The sequence below is a fragment of the Rhopalosiphum maidis genome, chromosome 1, assembly GCF_003676215.2.
Source record: "Rhopalosiphum maidis isolate BTI-1 chromosome 1, ASM367621v3, whole genome shotgun sequence".
NCBI classification, from domain to species: domain Eukaryota; kingdom Metazoa; phylum Arthropoda; class Insecta; order Hemiptera; family Aphididae; genus Rhopalosiphum; species Rhopalosiphum maidis.
Window position 1 is genome coordinate 23,201,928 of NC_040877.1, and position 22,836 is coordinate 23,224,763.

General features: G+C 26.1%; 1 protein-coding gene across 2 annotated transcripts in view; it reads left to right on the forward strand.

Annotated features, from left to right (window-relative positions):
• The window catches only part of LOC113550322 (glutamate-gated chloride channel alpha-like), an 88,869-nt gene that overhangs the window by 37,525 nt on the left and 28,508 nt on the right, over window positions 1–22,836 (forward strand). Inside the window, exon 2 of one of the 2 annotated variants that reach the window (XM_026952068.1) lies at window positions 17,612–17,676. The exons of the other annotated variant lie outside the window; for it this stretch is intronic. The gene's annotated coding sequence lies outside the window, so the exon portion shown is untranslated. The remainder of the gene's footprint in view (window positions 1–17,611; window positions 17,677–22,836) is intronic. 2 annotated transcript variants of the gene reach the window in all.

The following is a 22,836-nucleotide window of genomic DNA, read 5'->3' on the forward strand; positions in this document are numbered from 1 at the left end:
GAATAATAACTAAACATCGTGTACCATAAAAAAAAAATATATTTAGAACAGTTTGTCTTTTTTTTTTAAATAACGAAGACACGTGCAACTTATTAAGATATTATTTTATAGTGCGGTATAATTTACTCATCGCTAACAATCTAAACTGAACTATTATTTTTATTGATCGCTTACAAAATTATTGAAAATGTATATTATTTCATTTTTAAATTAAGTTTTATTATATTTTTAATTTTAGTAAACAATGTTATAATATCCCAACCGTTTAATAATGCACACACACATGTCTTTTTAGCAGTGTAAAAAATATTCAATTTGTATAGTTAATATTTGAAAATTAAATAGAAGGTTCCTCAAATGTATCTAAATAATCTAATGCTAAAACCAAAAAATATAAGAAATATATAATCAAAAGATTTTTGCATAGTGGTAAAAACTACCATCCGTAATGTATTGTAATATGTTGTGTAAAAAAGAGACACAAATTAGAAAATGAAACCTTAATGAAATAAAATAAATTGTTTAACCAATTGTAATCTATTATTTTATTTTTTTGTTTTTTTAAATTTATATTTAACTTGAATATTTAGTGAAATAAAACGTTATTTATACTTCTGATGCGTAAACTACATGTTGTTCCTAGAGTTCATTTATGATTTTATTCCCATACGTTCCGAGGAATTTTCGTCATATTGTGTTTCCAGGAAGGTTAGGTATAACCCATTAGGTATATCCTTAAATGGGCGCATGTAAACTCCGCCACAAGTACCTTTTTTTACTGTACACTTCGCCAGAAAAAAAACAGGTAAAATTAAGTTCATGTAAACTCCACCACTGAAAAAAATCAGGTAAAATTGAGTTCATGTTAACTCCGCCAGTGAATAAAATCAAGTTGAAGTATAAAATTAATATGATATATTATTAAAAAAAAATTATAATATAACATAATATCATATCGTTCACATTAAATATTTAAATCACAGTAAAAAATCGTTATACCTAATAAGTAATAATATAAAATCATATTTTTCATAATAATAATCGTTATACTTGATAATCCAAAAATATATATAGTTAACTAAAATTATGTGATACAATTTGTAAATATTCTAGGTCTTGTATCACTGCATTAGTGTACATATTTATAGCCTCCTGTAATACAGCCATTTTTTTTTTTTTTTTGAATTTTTTAGTTTATTTACTTGAGTCATGCTATTTAGTTTAATATAAGTTTGGGTTCGAACTATATATAATAAGCTCACTATCGAAATCAGATAAAATTAAAAAACTTTCATCTCTGATCGTTTTTAGTGCCATCTGAATAAGTGAAGAGATAACTTCAGATCGCGAAGTTGGAACTGGTGGCATTAATTTTTTACGTGCATTATACATATTTCTTTTTACCAACGACATGCCATTCGAAGTTAAATTTGTTGAGTTTCTTATAGTACTGCTACAACATTCTAATCCCATATTTAATATTTTAGCCGTAAGAAAAATATATAAATATTTAATATCATGCAATCTTTCATTGATCATTTATTTTTTTTATTTTTATTTTTTTGTTTATGTAGATAGCATACAACACGTGTACTTTTTTATAACTATTTAATTTTGAAATGTATTTACTCGGTTTATCACGAATGTCGTCCGCCGCTTTTCTTTTTACACAACTACTTATTTCTTGTTTTTCTAGTATTTGGTTTGAAATTGGAAGGCATGAAGTAATGTGAGTATCATTTGAAAAATTTTCCAAAGTAATATTATGTTGCTCAGCTCCAACAGTTTTTATAAACGCATAAGAAATTTTTGTTATTGCACCTACATTTTATTTCACCAGACGCGTATTTTATATTTTTGTTATACTTGTAGTTGTTAAATACAACCAATAAATTGCCTCGTTAACCAGTTATTAATTTTATATTATTACTTTGTTGCGACATATTTTGTTCGGACATATTTCGTTCAATATAAAACATACATGGAGACACGCAGACTACGAATGATTATTTTCGTCAAAGTATACTTTGATTACTACTCATCATTGAAAATACTGATTTCAGATAATATGAAGATAAAATTATTAATAAATGAATCGATCTCACCTTGATATGATATTTTTGTCAATTTCGACATGTACTATGGATCGCAATAGATGTTAACGTATTTAATGTGAGAAGGCATATGGCAATGTGAGCACTGACCAGATAAACAAAAATAACTGGCGGAGTTTACAATCGTCCCCTTAAATATACTTATAGCGCCATGCTCATGAACTAAATATACACATATTTAAACCAAAATGCAACGAGTACCATAATATAATTAATTGTCCATTTCTTCTAGGACTAAGTCAGGTAGTGCAACTAGTATATACTCATATTATATTATAACATAATAATAATATATCCATGTTATCATTGAGAAAAAAAATATTATTAAAAATGTATTTGTTTAAAATGTACCATTCGCCATCCAATCATCGTTATACTATTATGTTTAATGAATAATTCATTCATTCATAATTGAAAATACAAACTTATGAAAATCAATAAACAATAATGAATATTATAACCATTTCAATTTAATTTAATTTAATTGATAGCCTAACTCTACATGGAACTTCCATGCATAATGTTAAACTTTTTTTTCAAATTGTTTAATGTCATTTTTAGATTCATTACATTAATATTAATATTTTAATATTATAATGGCTTTTATCATTTTTTTGCCTACAAATTGATTTCAATTATTCTGTCAAACATTAGTCTTAAAGCTTTACAATTTTTATTTGTTTGATAAATATATTTCCCATTGGCAATGACGTGCCTACATCCATAATAATTATAAATGGATTGTAAACATTTTTTAGTTATGAACACGAACGCAATAATTTTAAATAATATATATGTAAATAGCATTATTGTATTATGACGGCAATGAATAATATTGCGTGATGTTATTAATAGTTTACAAAACCAATGCGTTAAAAATATTTATCAATATATTTAACTGTAAAATAAACTGATAATTTTATTTTAAAGTAGAAAGTTTAATAGTTTTATTTTAATATTAATTATATAAAAATGAATAAAATATGTACTTAAATGAAATACAGTTAAATAGTTTATAAAAACTTTCAAAGTATCTTATTTCTGTTCCTAAAATTTAATTTCGTATAGAATATTTCTCTAACATTTTAGAGAATTCGAAATAATTGGTACTGACAGTTACAAACTACATTTAGTCAAAAACTATCAAAGACAACACAAAAGCTATAAAACATAATAAACTTATCTTAATTCATAACAATTCAATTGTAAAATTATTAAATTAAAACAAAAATTTTTTAGGTTATATAACAAATATATTATATACATGATTAAGAAAATTTGGAATTTATAGATTAAAATAAATTAAATATTTATTTTTGTATATCTAGAAATTGATTGCATTTAAGCGCATGCAACATTCAGAAATATTAAGTTATAAATAACATTTTAATAATAAATACTCAGATTATCGTAGTAATCGAAGTTTGAAACATTAATTATAATATTATAAAAACTATTTATTCATGTTTATTTATTCTTGATTTTAAACATTATTATGTATCGATAACGGCAAACTTCTAAAAATGGCACTTACTTTTATTTATAAATTCTTGGTATTTAATATCGGTTTCAAACAACATGTCACAAGTATTTGCGTACGTACAAATTAACAAATAAATAATTATTATGCAGAACCTCATATTTTACGAAATTAATGTGAATAGTAATGTGTTTCTATTCAATCGTAAAATTATAATCAGATCGCGTCGTATTATTTATAGACAAAAAGTATTTTTTGTATAAAAAAAATAAACATAAATAAGTATGAAGTTATGATTTTCAATATAGTTCAATAATAACGGTCACAATAAATGACGTGAATTATACGAATTTCTAAAATCTCTAATATACAATTAATGACATTTTTAAAATGTCCAATTTATGTAATTAATTTTACAAGGAACATAGTAAAGTAAGTTTAATGTCATATAACTCGAGTTCACAGTTTTTTTTTTCTTTCCTATTGGCTTAAATACGATATTATGATTCTGCTCATATCTATGAAAATATTTATTTACTCGCTATAGATAAATAGAATGGTGGTGATACTGTATATCATAACATATTACTGTAATATTAACGTGTGATAATTTTAATTTATAAGGCACCTACCTACAATACGTGTTTACTCGGCTGCTGTTTAAATGCAACAATATTCAGGTCGTGGTTAACATATTATTATAATATTTTACTTGATATACATATATACATGTGCGCGGATTTTATTATGTAAAAACAAAATATTTTACTATAATGTTTCTTGGTAATTGGTTTTGTTATCTACTTAGCACAGGAACATATTATTTATTTTTTTATGAGACATTGTTAGGAATCGTTTTTTGAAACACTTAGGTACATTTACACTGCGTATACAAAATTACAAACGTTTATGAATTATTCAAATAACACTGTTTAAACAAAATATCGATTACGTTCATTATCAAATTATCTTATCATTGTATACGCGATCAAAATAACGTTTAACCCACAGTCCGTTGTTCGCATTATGTTTATAATATTGTGCCCGCAGTGGTCCCATCAGGTGTTCATGCTTCTATCCATAAATTAGTTATGTAATCTATACAGATAGAACAAAATTGTACTGCCACCGAACGTTTGATACATAATTTACCTATAATATCGGAACATATAATTCGACGATAATATATTATAATTATGAATGATGGGTTAAAGATAAAAACATCGTTGTGTTTTGATGTCCTGCGGAATATACAAACAACCAACGGGACGTCGACTAGAACAGTAAATGTGTCGATTAAAATGCGTATTGAATATCGATACACGATAATGACGTTGTATAGACCATAGAATTCGAATATTATACAGCACACGTATTTTATACATTATGCAAAGCTCACGTGGGTCCCACACGACTACACGACCGGCGTGAATGCAATCGGCAGGCAAACGTCTTCGGTAGGTCCCCGCCAACGAAATCACTAGACATTCGTTATTATAATTATTATAATATCATATATTATAACAACGCAAACTCGTTAGTGCTAATAGTCGATAATTGGCCACTGTTCCTGTACTATGTATTATACGCACAATACAATAATTTTGCGTGTATGCCAAATATCTCAATATTACAGACGGCAAAGACTCGTTCACGGTTGTTATATACATACATATTATTATTAACGCAAATGTGGATATCATATATCTAACTCATATAGTCGTCAATAATATTATATTTTCGAAGAGCCCGCTCTCGATTATAGCCCATTATAGAATACAATTTTTACTTATTACGTCGTGTAACATAATAATAATATTTTTTTGTGTCACAAGAAAGCAATTAAAATCATTTCCAACCTACTGTTGTGGATCCAATTGATTGCCGTGATCGAAATCAATTGACTCAATTGATCGATCCGATCATTGTGTCCCATTGATTTCTTGCTGTTACTCAATTTTGCATTTATTATATAGAATAGCTATTAGCCTAAATGACAAATATATAATATAATAAAAAATATTATATCCAATCATAATAACTTTTTTATCATCTGTTACCAATGGCAACCCTATATATAAACAAAAAACAAATATTTGATTTAAAAAAGCTAAAATAAAACTCATATGTGAGCCACCCTATAGCGATCAATTGGGGTTGGAATACGAAGCTAAAAACTCTACACGAGTATAAGAAATCAATGAATATAACTTTTATTGAAAGCTGTTCATTAGTTTTTGAATTTATTGACTCAAAGAAAAAAAAAACATTAATTTATATATTCATATAGAGAGATATATTGAGCATGTCTAAACTAAATTTGTCTCATATTTAGCCTATGTAATTAATTTTAGTCATTTACAGCGCGACACCGCGACTAGTCGCTCTTACAGAATATGTTTAATATACCAACTCTCTGCTTTCATCAACATGATGCACATCGTCGCTTTGTCTGTTCCGTTTTTAATGACTCTTTAGATGTTCATTGCATCCTTTCAAAAATCAATTTCCGTGTCTATCTATTCTAAAAATTACATCCCTTTCCATATTTCGTTCAATTCATTATCATATGAGTATAATCATCACTTATCAATATAATGACCAGATATACTCTTTTTAATAGGACAAGGACAATACTATTTTTTAATTCATTGCCCTAATGTTCTTAACAATAGAGTTAAGTACGTGAAAACTTATTCATTTCTTAAAAATATTACGGGTGAATATATGGTTATGATTTTTTTATAGTTTGATTATTCATTAAAATTTTATGATTCGGCCTAATACAAATTAGTACAAACTAATATGTAAAAATTGATAAATATGAAACATGTAAATAAATATTTGTATTCAAGATTTAATTTTTCAATAACCATGTATTAGAATATTTCTTAAATTTTCAATGTATTAATGTATAATTTAGTATTTTCATCATAAAGAAACGCATATAATAAGTTGATATAATAATACAATTATAATTTCAAATAATTAGATTTTATAGTAAAAAAAAAACCAATTTATATAGATGAAGATGATCTATAAGAAAAATAGGTAGAATAATATACACATTGGTCGATTTACTCAAGAGGTGAGTTTTTTAAGATAGAAAAGCAATGTACTGAAATGTACTTTATTTTCAATTTTTATATTTGGTTACCATATAGATATACATCGTATGATACGATTTTAAAAATCAAATAACCCAAACAACATTAAACAAAAGCAATTAACACACAATTTTTGGAATTTAAGATCACATTACGATTTTCTTTTGTATAAATATTAATTTCATTCTCTTAAATTTACTGTATTACCATGTAAGATAATAATTACAAAAACTACTGTCTTGTTCTTGTATTAGCCTATAATTGTATTCTTAAAAATTGCCGTTTGCCGTATAAATAAATTATAATAATAATAATATTCCATAATATCACAAAAGCAGATTTATGTATAGAAGTGTTGAGTTATACTTGTTGTAGTTAGTGTAATAGAAATCATTGAATACAGACAATTTTTACGTGATACTCTATATAACTCTGCACACACACCTATCACGCATCAACTATACCGGTGTAGTATTATGCGGTATGGCAAATACCGATACATGCTAAGTTGAATATGCATGGAAAAGTCAGCAGAAATAATCTACTAGACAATGGCAAAGTGACTGTAGTCACTGAGTAAATGAGTAAATATTAAAGGGAGGCGTGTTGTACAGTGACGGGATAACTGGTTAGAGTAGTACGGCGTACCAGGCACGTTCGTGATTAAAACCCCAGTGAAAAAAAAAAACGTTTCTATAGGCATGGTATTGAAAGGCAGAGAGATTAATTTGTGTACTTATTATTATTATATCGCGTACCGTTGTTACTGACTCAATAATATTATTGTTATTTATAACTTGCCACTAGTTAGACCTTTGTGATTTTTATAAAGCTCGATTTCAAACACTGTTATAATAACACTATAATAACAGTCGATAAACCATATCCCATTGGCACTTTTTTCAAATATCCACACAATGTCTTAATAGTTTCGTATACAATAATACCCTTAACAACTACTTATTACGGGAGAATGTTCCTTCTCTATGCTATGGTAGCTCAATGATACATTTATAGAATAATATGGGACAAGATAGGTTAAATTGATTAGCTCTGATAATTGTTTACCAAGAGTATTACTTTGACGTTGAAGGAAGTTACAAATAGATTTTCCAAATTATATCGCAGGTGGGATATTATATTTGAACATTACTTGATTAAAATTTTAATATTTGACATATATTTCAATATTATAATTTCATATAAACGAAACAAACGTTCAATTTTATGAATCAATATTATTTTTTGAGTACGTTCTTGCGTTCCTCTACACCAATTCCATCAGTAACGTCATATGTTATGATTAAAATTGTCGGAAGTAGTTTCATTGAACCACTGGCCGTTATATAACTTCGCTATATAACCCGTCAGTAATAACTATAATATATTATTCTATGTACAACAATAATAAAAAAAAATACAATATATTATACTATATGTCTTGATTCAATTTTTCGTTTCATGGGATTATTTGGTTTAAAACCTTCCTGGCGGTTAGGTTGGGTACATTATGTACCGCTTAGTTATCAATTCCATAAGGTATTTATTTCTGTTTTAATTAAATCTTTAAATATTCGTTAAATTTTAAAAATAATAAATTAATACAGTACAAGTGTTGTAAAAATACTTTACCTAATATCCATAAAATAAAAACTATACAATATGTTTCTGTACTTTTTTCAGTTTTAAGGTGTTTAAACCATCAACCTCGATATATTTTATTGCAAAAATTTTGTTTAAGTATAAATGTTGATAACTGTACAAGAAAAAAATAATGGACTTATTTTTGTAAATAATCAAAAAATTATCACATGAAATGAGTAAATACTTAACCAAAATGTTTAATAATTTATGAATTATTACCCATTTATGGTTACATAAATCTATAATATTTGTTGCAAATTCTCTTATTTATTTAATATTTTTATCACGTATATAGATATAACAAAATATAACATAAGTTTAACAATAAAAAACTATTTAATGATGATACATTAAAAAAAAAAATTATTTCGTAACTGATTAACGATAAAAATGTCTTTTAATAGTTTTTATAGTGGAATATTATCAGTATTTTTAAAACAAATAGTCTGAGTTAATATGTATTTTTGTTAGTCTTTCTATGTAACAAATATGTATATGTGTGTACTGTGTATATATTAATATACGTACGTTTTTAACCACATATTTCTTAGACTAATACAATCATTATAAATTAAATGCATTAATCAATTTTCATTGAAATTGTATTTTTAGTTAAAATTATATTCACGAACTGATACAAACTCGAAGTATGGTAAAACATAAATTATTAATATTTCACACTTAACACTTTGGTAAGTAAATATTTAAGTGTATAATTTGAATATTTAAACGAATAATACTCTTCTAAGTATCTTCATGAAAATTTAAAAAATGGTATTTACTTGTCTTCAATTATCACATTAATAATTTTTTGTTTTTAATTTATTGTGATTTATATTTTAATAATTTTATCATACATTTTCAAAATATTACAATATTATAACCTATCATGAGTGATATGCCGAAACAAACTTCAACTCAATTGGATTCGTTCTTATAAAATTTAACATTAAATAAGATAAATTAATTTACTTAGATAAATTTAGGCATTTATCAAAATTAAATCTGTAAAATACTGGAACCAGACATCACCTTTCACAGAATTTCAAAATTACTAATGTGAGTAATAGGTACATTATATAATATACAGATTATAAGAACTAATTTGGTCAAATTTATCGAGTTAGTAGCTAGGTAATTACGAAACTAAGAACGCTTCTTGTGTAGGTACTCTGAAAATTACATTTAGACAACAACTGTGTATTATTACAAATTTCATTAGTGAACACTATTTGTACTAACTGTATGAATTACGAAATATCATACCATATATGGCTTTTAAATTATTAACAGTATTTTACATACAAATGTATAAGTGTAAAGGTATATATTTTGTAAATACTACCTATGTACTTACATAAATATTAATGCATCGATAAAATATTAAATTATGATATACGTATTTACACATCAATTGACATGATATCATGAAGTAAGGTGCAGTGGTCTCATCCATGATTTTTAAGATATGCAATGTTCAGGTTCACGTTTAATCCCGTTCAAATGAATAATATCCCTTCTTTGCACCTTTATTTACTTTTTTTTTCATCGATATTATTTTTATCCGGATTATGGTTAGGTACTTAGGTTAGGTTAAATATGAATTTGGTGGTTGGAGCTGGCTGTTAACATACATAGGAAAGATTACTAATGAAACTATAGATTAGGTTACCCGTTAGTTACCTAGTAATAATAGCTTAGAGTACCATAATCCATAATTTGTAATCTTAGCTTATTAGGGAAAAATTCAGTTACAGGAGGGGCAGTTGCATTAACTGTTAAATCAAAATTAAATGTTTATCAACTTTTATCATTGGAAATTGTTACTTGGGAAGTATTATAAAAACCAACATTTTGGTTGTAAAATAAAAATTATGTACACATTTCTTAAACATTAATATTTTAAATCTTTACTGTTTAATGTATATAATACTTGAGTACTACGTATTTAATTTTTAAATTTGAATGAATAATTCGTGTTAAAATATTTACATAATTGGATAATTACTATAGAATAGGATTTTTGTTATACGGAGTTATTTACCCTACATTCTGAAATTCTTTGATCAATAAATTATGAATTTACTCAAATTTTGATTTTTGAAATGTTTAAATATAATGAAGGTCCATATTTTCAATCAATTAGATTTTATATACAATTTGAGGAAGTTTTCTGTAAAGATACTTACTTATTTTTAAAAATAATCATACGTCCAAATCAAAATTCCCATGATGGATTTCTGAGTTATTCAAATATTTAAACCATGGATAATAGACCTTAAAAAAATGTTGTATTCATTATATTTGATGAAATTAAGTCTATTCTATTTAAAAATTTCAGAACGTTCTCACCTCTAATAATCACTATCCATCGTCCCACTATTTTTCAATAAACTAAATTTTTCCATAAGCCACTTTATCTCAGTCCTCATACAGTGATACTTGTATAAAATATTATTTAAGCCGTAACTGTAAATATATTAATTATAAATTGTTAATATTGTACCAACATGAAGACAACCATAAGGTCCCTCGTATCTGAGTTAAATTATTTAAAACAAACATTGTCTATTTCATATTCTACGAGTAAATCAAATAATAACTACTTTTAATGATTGATTATAATAATGGACTTGGGCTTATTACGAAATTGTTTAGTATAATACGTTTATGTAACTTAGTTTCACTCTTATTGTATGTAATTATCTAACAATTCCTGCATTGATATCTCTATACATTATATTATTTAGTCTTCAGTTTGAAAAAAAAATTGTTAATTTGTAAATAAACGTATGCTTATTTCAGATTATATATTGTTCTATAGTATGATCTTTGGCTGAAATCACTTGTATGACCACAACTTTATTATAAACATAATTTGTGTATTTCGAATATAATTATAGTTATCTTATCTACGCATGGAAATAAAATTTAAACTAGACTTTAAAATACGTGATACGTTTAAGCTAGAAAATATTGTACTATAGGAAAAATACTCGTGCTTATCCATCCGATTTTTATTTTTTAATACATATAGTTTAGTCGTAACAGTTTTAAAATCTACATAGAAACATGCATTAATCTAACCTATTAGTATATTTTATGTATCTGCATCGTTAACCCGTGTTAGGGCCATTTAAATATGCGCTTTTTTCTTCGTTACACTCGAAAACCGTAATGTACACTATAATTCATTATAATATTGTATGCACTATAAGACTCTTTTTCTTGAATTTTGGTAGCTTGCCGAAAATTACAGCTATCTTTTATGGTCATAAAGTTAACAGTCAGAACACCAACATAATAGTTAGTATGTAGTATAGTAAAATATTATGAAAATAAAAAATGTTCACCATAAGATGTTTGTTGACTTATAGTTGAGCGAAAAGTATAAAAATACATGCGATAAACAAAAGTATAATTTCGTACGAATGTACGATATATAATAATATATGTAAGCCAGAAAGTACGAATTTTGTAAAACATCTGTAAAAAAAAAAAAAAAAATAATTACACTAAATTATATAACAATGTAGTATAACGTGTTATTATTGTTATTATTATGGCAATATGTTATTTAGATTGCAAATGAATAATTCGGACAAGTAATTCGATATAAGTGGATACACAATAAGCGTATTCAATTCGTAAATTAACAGAGTATAATCATAATAATAATAATAATAATATTAATAATCAATACCTACTACACTATTAGCATCACGCAAAGGTACCGTCTCGGTTATCTATCGAGTAAGTATTACGAATCGCCTGCTGGGCGCCGCATCGTCGTCGTTCTAACTTCTTATCTTTGGACGTCTAGACAGCCTTAACGGGAATAGCCGTCTTTCGATGCCGATGGTCATTTATTATTTCGGTCACGTCGGTCGTGCACACTTAACAAAACGCGCGAGAATCAGTGTCTTGAAATTAATCGCACGTCGTGATCGATATTTTAGATCACGGTCTATACCTTCCTTACAAATATTTATAGCAATATAAATAATAATATTATTGTATGCTCCGTGTTCAATCTTAAGGTGTGTTGTTATCCATTATTGATACAGTACAACTTTACCGACCGATAAAACGTATGAATAGAACTACTTTTGTAAAAGTAAATTTTCCGTCAATATAAGTAAATAATACAACAAAAAAAATACTAAGGAAAAATATTATAATATATTCAGTCGGTTTGGTCATAAAAGATTGTTTTCATTTTTCAGGACCATTATAATTTATAACGTTTCGTAAAAGTATTTAATGTATTTACGCTAATTTCATGAACGTCCAAAATCAATTCAAATGGCTTTTTTTTATTTTCCACAAATGTTGTTAAGTTAAAACGCTAAAAAATACAAAAGTTTTAAACTTTGGAGAGTTTGCATCTGAGATCATCAAATGTTAGAGGTTGTTGAAATATTTAACATGATTAATTTAATGGCCTCAATGCACAAAGCATTGGTTTTTAAACTATTTGACATATTGATTTTATTTTCTGAATTAAAAATATGTGTCTAACCTATTAGGCACTCTTTAATTGCATTTAATTTAGGTAATTTTTTGAAGACTTAAAGATTATTAATTTTTTAACTCAAATATATAAAAACATTACGTATATAATCACCCGCTCGACATCAGAGAACGGCGCCGTATTATACGAAATGCACCAATATGCGGTGGCGGGAGCGGCTGATAATAACATTTCTACGGTCGTCGCCACTGCCCAACCGTCGATACTCAAAACACTAAGAGACTTCGGACGGTCGGTCGGTCGGTCGGTCGGTGAGGGTCGCTACCCCAATCGGCGAGACGAGAACCGGTCGTCGTCGTCGTGCGGGCGCCTTTTTTACGATCGTCTTGCGTGCCATTCGTTTGCCAATTTCTGTCGCACAACCCTCACCGCCAGTCTACCCCCCCTCTCCCCGCGCAACCCTCTTCTCATGGTCGCCGTGAAAATGCTAAAACTTCAATCGATAGCAATAGCGTACAAGTCACGTGCTCGCCGACACACACTAACACACCTACACACATACACATACGGGCGCACAACGAAAGAGCGAAAACGTAACATAAAATAATATACCCGTACAGTATATAACGGTATACTGTATTAAAGTATATAATATAATATACGTCATAACCCGTCCGGTCAAGCTGAATTATCAGCGCGCAACTGTTTCGAATTGTCGAATTGGACGAATAATATTTATATAATATTTTTATTTTTATATTTAAATTACCCTGACGTAAATTAACAAATTCGTTCGAATTTAAAATTGTGACTTCACCAAAACGACTACAGTAGTACAGTCTCAATACTCGCTGCCGCATTTCTCTGCATAAAATAATCTAATATAATAATGAGATAATTATATAATTGATATTTGTTATATTATAATGTGAATAATTAAGTAATTTAATAACAAATAAGCACATTTTGACTAAATTTACGATATTTTTCTACGTATCTAGAAATTTAGACGAATCGATGAGCTTATTGTCTCGTCAAATATAACATTAATCACGTATAATATTTCATAACAAAGTTAGAACAGAGATGCAATCCGAATACGATTTTTTTCTATTTTTAATTTTTCATAGGCTTGTGATCGATATTTTCTTTATATGTGTTATAAGTAACACGTGCTAAATATATTCAGTCGGTTCAACCTGACTTAAGATAAATGGTTACATGTGTTATATCGATTTGACTAAACTATAATCCTATTCCGCTAAAGAGTAAAATTTTCGATTGCGTTTGATTATAAATGTATATATTTCAAAACGGTATATAGGACATGATTCATCGGTATGTACATAATAATATGTTTTAACATTTCGCTCGTTGCAGGTTTTATCGCAGTGGAACAACCATCCAGGGTTTTTCGATAAGTTTCTTCAGTTCTATCAAATGACAATGGTTTTTATTTTTTACCCTGGCATAAAAACTCCGATGGCTTACTCAGAATTCAGAATTTACAGGATTTAAATATTCTCAAAAACATGGTTTGTCGTCTTATACTTTATCTACATGTTCTACATAACCTATTTGTCATTGTCAGTTTTATCCTTGATTCTCATTTCCCTGCATACTATAGTAACATTTTATACACAAGGGAGAAAAAAATTTGAACACAGATGATGTATCTGAAATTTTATGACTATCGATAATATATTTTTTAGTAGGCATTCTAAACAAAACTTAAAATAGTAAACATAACTCGTAAAACAATTTTTAAACAAAACTACTCGTATATAAGACAGTATTGACTTTTAAAAATCTGAATAATATTATTGCATGTTGAAAAATTAATTTTGTTGTATTTTATTTCCCAATATTTTTAACAGACATCGCAAAAATCCATTTAAAAGCACTATTTTTAATATATCATAACATATTGTTGTATATTATGCCATAAAAATATGATACATTTCACTATCGCATACATTTTTCATCGTGTACGAAATTGCATCGCTTTTTATAGATAGCCGTCAGATACCGGACTGTGAAAAGACAACTCAACAAGCCAGCGAAACTATAATTAGGTTAGATATTAATAGTGACAAATGTTCATGTTTGTCCACACCGTTGCGTTGACCAGAGTGACCGAACTAGTGTCGGATGGTAATTGTACTCTGTAAGTCTGACCTCGGAATACGTAGCGATCTTTGAACACTATATAGTACAACATTTCATAGTGATTAAATTCTATGAGAAAGTTACTTACACCGCGAATATCAAAATGATAACTGTAACTCGGACACGTCTAATCGAAATTCCCATATAGATACCAAATAGTTTTAATCTTATACTATACAATTTCTATTGAAGTTTTATAAATAAATATTATTTAATTAATTGTTTCAAACATTTTTTTTTCTTTTTGGTTTATGAATATTTAAAACTTTTTGGTTTATATACACGTACGTTTTATATTCGTAAATTATCTTGAACATTTTGAAATTAATATTAATATAAATTTAATTATCTTTTGTAGAGCAGTGTATTTAAATAATGTATGTAGATTTATTCACAATTATTTGTTTTTAAGCATAAACTGTCACTGAAGTAGGTACCAATTTTAGTGATAACAACTCATTTGATAGAAACGAAAACCAATATTTTTATCATGGTAATTGGTGGAAAAAAATGTTTTTGGAGAACTTGATGTATACTTAATAAAGTAATAAATCAGCTACAGAATAAGCGCGATTGTGGTGTGACCGTATTAAACGTCTTCAAAATAATAGTATAATTTATTGTACTATCGCGGTGTCTTAGACGATGGTTGTAATATTGATTTAGTATTCATTAATCGTTATATCAAAGAAAAACAATTTTTATTATTTTAATATATTTAAAAAAATACATGAATTTGAGTATAGAATTTTGATAAACAAAAATGTTGTGCATGATATAATATTATGATGTTGATATACTAATTCTCGAGTATATTTGGTATAAGTTAAAATATTTTCTGTTAAAAAAATATTATTGTTTTACTACCTTCCATAATAATATGTAATTTACATTTCATACATAGGTACTCAAGAGGTACCTAATAATAATCGTCGTTGCTATAATAGTGAGTTTATAAATATTACTTTATTTTATTTTTACTTTTTAGTTTTTAATATTATTTTAGTAACACGGCGATGTGGATAGGCAATATGGCTACACCACTGTCGTGGAATAATTAATTTTAGTGGAAATAATAATAATAGTTATGATAATAAACGAAATAAGCCACGAGAGTTCTGAACTCGAATAATAATAATAATATATGTATATTAAACAAAAAGCTTATTTTATTTTTTGGGAAATCATGACACTTCAATAAAATATTAAATCAAAATTTAATATTCGTGTTATTTCTTCTATTTCTATGCTTCTATTTTATGATTCGTAGCACAAACGATTATAAATAACCTGGGATGTGGGTTAGAATTTTTGTGCGACAAGAAAGGTAGATATTAAAAGCCCATATGTACCATGTATTCAATTATATTATTTGTAATTACTATATACTTTTATATAATAATTGTTAACTGATGAACTGATATAATCGATCTTCAACTTTACCATTTCATATTATATGTAGATAATTGATTCTACAATTATAAAACACATAAAAAACGTAATAGTATTATACTAAAACATTAAGTGAATAATATTTTTTTTTATTATCTGACTTCACAATTTATTACATTATCATAACTTATCATAATTATTAAAAAAAATTAAGTTTTAAATTCTTTTTCTCGGAATATTATTTACACTTTATCAGTTAATCATATATTGTGTCCTTATAAAAAAATAACGATAGTTTTTCAAGACCAACATTTCCTAAGGTAGTTAAATACACTTAATTATGTACTTGAATACATTACTTATTGGCTATTGTACTGGAATATTATGTACCTAGACATATATAATTGAAACAACTTTCTAACAATACAAAGTATTTGTAAAGGAAATCGAAAACAAAAGCACATTGCTAGAGTCAAGTTAAAACGTAAAAGTACATTAAAAATGAGGACAATAGGTAGCCACTCTGCTGTATAAGAGTCGTACCTTTTTACCTTTTAAAATTATTACCAACTAGTCTTAATTTTCTACCGGAAACCATCTTCAAATTTTAAAATTGATGTATTTTTCTTCTAAGTATAAATACACAAAAAAAAATCTAAAATATCTCAGAATTTAAAATGAAATTTAAATTAGGTTCTACGCATAAATATATTGAAAATTAATTGTAATAATACAAATTATGAGTTTTCTACATAGTCAACTAAGACAGTGTTATAGAAAAAGTTACATATCCGCGAAAATATATTTAAACGAATTAGAAAAGTATACTATTTTATGCTCATAGACGATTACTACAAATAGGTATACTTAAAGTCTGGGCTACGCATTTATGTAAATAAAAAATGACCATTACTAAACTACAACAAATTAGTCATATGCTTTTATTAAACCGGAATCACGTCTAAAAGCTTTTATTCGCGAGCCATGTTAATTAACAAATATATGACGTATTAAATGAATAAATATAACACGTTAACACGCATTTGAATTTAAAAAGGCACACGAATGAATACAAAACAAAATATAAGACACGAGTATTGATATAAATGATGGAAACCATTTATAATATGCCTATTACATTATGCTATTAATGGATTGATTCGCGGGAAACAGACAAATATCGAGTGATGACGGTAATACGGTATCCGAATTGTGACTTTTGTTGTTCCAGGTGACCGCATGGATGTAACTACGTATCGATTGTGACGTTGTAGTGGGGCCGGACTTTGTGAAAAGGTAAGCAAAATGCTTTTAGTGCCAAACCTTTCGGTTGTGTGTATGTGTATGGGGGGGGGAAGAACGGGTACACTATAATACAGGTGCGCACCTACCATCACCGTAAAGAAAACCAACAAAATAATTTTTACTTCTTCTTTTTTTATTTTTTTTTTACATTATTCTTTCGAATACACTTTATGTCGGTTGTATTATAAACATCCGACGGGCAAAAACCGTCGACGAGAAACTCTTTAACGAAACGTGACACAAATAATTATTTGATTGTCTCCACCCTTATAAGTATATGACTGTATACAGTTTGTGGTACACATGACTTGGAGAAATATGAAAAAGACCGTCTCGACCCAACTCTAAACTAAATTACCCAAGTTCTTGGAAACAATGGTACTGATAAAATTATATGTATAAGACATTTTAATACCCTATTACTATTGGTTTACAATAAACGTTATTGATTAACTATTTTATACTGTTCGAAACCACAACGCCCATACGCGAGGATTTGTAAAACTTCTATAAACGAATTTTATTCCATTTGAAGTTCTTTATTTTACAAAATGTTATAGTTACACTTGATAAAATTTAACTACTTGTAAATTTAATTTTAATAAACTTAATTTATATAAATTAAGTAGATAGTAATATTGCTATAAATAGTATACACTAATAGTATAACTAATAGTATATAAATTAAAATGTACATCAATTATAAAAAAAACTATGTACTTACTATAATAATTAAACACTTCTAAATCTACGATAATTGTAATGATTTATAAAATACATATTTATCATTTGTATGCAAGTATATTTCTTGATAGTATTTATTTTATTTGTATCTACAAACTATAAGTAAAGATTGAACAAATTATAATCTATAAATAACAACTTAAAACCATGAGAGGACACAACCACTAATTAAAAATATTCTCGAATAATAAATAAACAATATATCTATATTTAAAACTTGTAATATATATATATATATATATATTATACATTGTACAAGTATAGTTTTCACTAAGGTTCAATGCCAAAAGTATATGCTTAAATGTATTTGATTAGATTGGTATATATTTTGATTGATTGAAATGTTTCAAGTAGGTAGTACAAAACAAGAAATTTTTGACTATAAAATTAATTATATGGAACTTAAATTAAAAAATAATAAAAAAAAAAAACACGGCGAGTATATTATAGTGATTAGTGACTGGGTGTTGGCTGTAATTATGTTATTAAACTTTAAAGCAATGATAAATCATCGCATATTATTTGAAATATAATTCTGATTAGAATTTTACTTATTATATAATATCTTAATATGTAAAATATTTAAATGCATTAAATAGGTATAATATATTGCATAGTCGTGAACAATCATAGTAAAACCAAATTCGAAATCCGATTTTTATGTATCGAAGTACTCCGAAAAATATTCTGTCTTGAAATATAAAATGAAAATTGTATGTTGACATATTGTCGTTCAAAAAAATAAAACTTAAAAAAAAACTAAAATAATGAGTGTAGTCACTTAAATGGATTCCCTTTAAAACTACATATTATAAATGAAACTTTTAAGTACTTTAATTCTTCTATCCAAACATTCCAAACATTATTGTAATACTAATATTAATTACTCAACCTTCGCACATATAAATTCTAAAAGTAACGAAAAATTAGTATGTAACCTTGAAAGACAAACTTTTTAATAAGAATATACACGTGGTGTACTTAAGGACCTTCATATTATATTTTAACCTATATTTTGTTACATATTATTTACTTAGATAAAAAACTCACACACATGATATATAAACTTGTGTACACCAAGTGTATTTATGTTGTGCATGATTTAATATTATGTATAATATTATATAATGTGTAATATTTATTACTAAATAAATATATTATATTATTTATTTATTTATTTGTATTATTTTATTTTATCTATTTAATAAACAACTATAGTTTATCATAAACTGAGTTTATTAGGAGCGTATTAAAGAAAAATAATGAGAATAAGGGAACATCATTAAAATTTATTTAACAATATTAAAAACAACATTAATTTATTTATTTTTAGATCACAAATAGCATATTTTTCGTTGATAAATATCGTTTTAACACCTTGTAATCCATTTACTGGGTCCTTGTTGTTTAATTAAAACCATGGTGAAAAATAATGATTACCCTTTTTAAATTATCTTAATCGTAATGAAAAATGCATAAATTTAACACCTGCCTTATACAATTTTTTTTCAAACTTATTACATAAAATAATAAATATTTTTTTTTTAATTAAAACTGTTATTTATTTTAAAAATGTGATATTTAACATAATAATATAAGAAAACTGAAAATTTGTATGTTTAGTATAAAGTATATAAATAGTACCTATGTATATATTTTTTATAAATTAAATGTTTGTAATTATTTTCAATAATATAATAGAAGCAATTAATTATTCACAATAAATTCTTCATTTTTATTATCTTAGGGTATATTTTATTTTAACAAATAGAATTACTGCATGCATAAACATAATTAATTAAAAAAATATAATATACTCATGTTTACATAAAAAAAAAGAAACCAGAATAAATTTGAATCAATTGGAAACTTACATACGAGATGTCTATAGATTTAACAAAATGGATTCAAAAACAAATTCAATTACTATATCTTAAATAATTTTAAGGTTTTTGACCAACAAATATAAATGGGATGTAGAAAAAACTTTTAATTAACGACCAATATTGTAACTTATGAACGTGAAATAGGTAAAGGCTAATTTTTAATACAACGAGCATTTACCATAAGACTGTAACTCTGATAATAATAGATTTCAATTATACCTTGCTATAGAGTATGTCATTATAATAAAAGCGTTAAATTTTGGTTCAATGATAAACTATTGCTGCACACAATAAATTATTCTGAAAGGTGATAAGTGACAGCTTATATTTCTTATTATATTGTATAGCTTAATTTTCAATTAATAGTACACTAGTACGATGTGTTGAAATTAAACTATTTTTTACCTAAAAAAATAGCATATAAATATTATAATATTATACCATATATAATTGTTATTGTTATTGTCAAATACCACGTACCATAGAATAGTGTGTATAAATTATTGGTAAAAATAGTTTGAAATCAATTTAAACCTTTTAAAAAAATGTAATTATGTACATATAAAAATTATATACAGAATTGCGAAAATATTCAAGCCCCCGCGGTTAATATTTTTTTATTTACAACATAATCACAAAAATTCTCGGAGAATAAAACGTTATTATATATTTTAATATTCAATATCGTCAAAATTTAAACTTCAATTCAAAAGTTCAAACGCTTGTAAACAACAATAGTGCTTATATGGTTTTATATTAATTAAATTCTGTAAGAACAACTTACAAAAAACGTAATATTAAATATTAATGTTATGTTACTTACAAACAAAAATTTTGTTGTACATAAATTGAAAAATAAAGTTAAAAATTTTAAATATCTAAAAATAGCAAAAAAGAATGAGCAAACATATTTTTAAAGTGATGTAATTTTAATAAAATTTAAACTTAAATATTTGTTGAAAATTTAATTATCTTTGAACATTCCTTTTTTGGTATTACAACAAAAATTTAAATATATTTTGTCAAAAATTAAATAGCGTGCGTACATTTTCCTGATCTATTTTTATCCCCCCTGATTATTTTATAAAATATTGATAATTTTTTTTTTACTATTATACTCTCCTTAAAATATCAATCAAATATAATGTACTACCAAAAAACACACTCATAGTTTATAGTTAAAGCATTTTTATCTTAAAAATAAAGATAAAATACATTAGTTGTTATTTATTTGAGATATTAACACAATAAACACAATCTGTGTTTAAATATATCATTCTGAAGAATGAGCCGTACCTATACAAAATATACTGGTATACAATTGCGTGCAACACGCTGCAATAGTAATATACACTCGTTTGCACTTTAACCCTTATTCAAAAGTTAAACATATTTTTACTAAACTGTTATTTATCGATCATATCCACATACCTAATGTAATAGCCGCAAACACAATACAACAATATGTTTACATTTTCATTTCTAATAACGTAAAATTGTTATCGACACGTTGAAGAAGATAGAATATCGTGTTTCGATGGGTGTGAGAGTTTTACAGTGGATGAATGTATATACGATATAGTACGATAGCATTGTATATGAATAAATGTGAACAGGAACATTTGTAAATAAAAAAAAACGTACACACACACAAAAGCTGATTTACTAATACAAACACACAACTACAGGCGCGTCCAGCTAGGCCAAATAGATAGAAAATGAGCCACGAGCGAATGCTAAACACTGAACTACTTTTCTACCATACAACATATGCATTTACCATTTAGTAAATATTATGAGTGCGGTGTGTTTATTTATTTATATACATAAAGTAAAACGAGTTCATTTTCCCGATATCTCATTAGTATTTATATACGAACATATTATTTGCATTCAATCTCAATAACACAATATTTCTAACACGATAATATAGATATAAGGAGGATTCAGAATATGTAGCAAATAATAATATATATATATCTTCATATACATCACTTCCCACTTTTCGATTAACAATAAATTTATTCAAATTTTGAATTTAGGAATTTTTAAATTTACATTAAAACCCATTTTTTTAAATCCTTGAAATTGTTTGTACTAAAAGTATCGTTTTTGATACAAACTTCTGTTTATAAAATGAGAATCCCCTTTTTTTTGTAAATTACTTTTTAAATAATTCTTTTGAACATCTTGATGTACCTAATTAAATGTTCAGACGAGTAGTTTTTTAGAAATTGAATTCCTTATAGGTACTAAGAACAATGGTTCTTAAAAATTATTTTACAAAAATTTTAAATATATGTAAATCAGATTTATTATTTATTTCACTTTGGCCATTTTTAAAAATTATTGATATTTACTGATTTTATTATTTACAAAATGTATACAGTCTAATTCATTAATTTTACTGAATTCATCCAATTGTTATATTCACTAAGACTACTCATACCACACCCAACTCTACGCTTATCTCACTATATCACTCTATAAGTACAACTCGTTGGATACTGGTCAGTTTCTC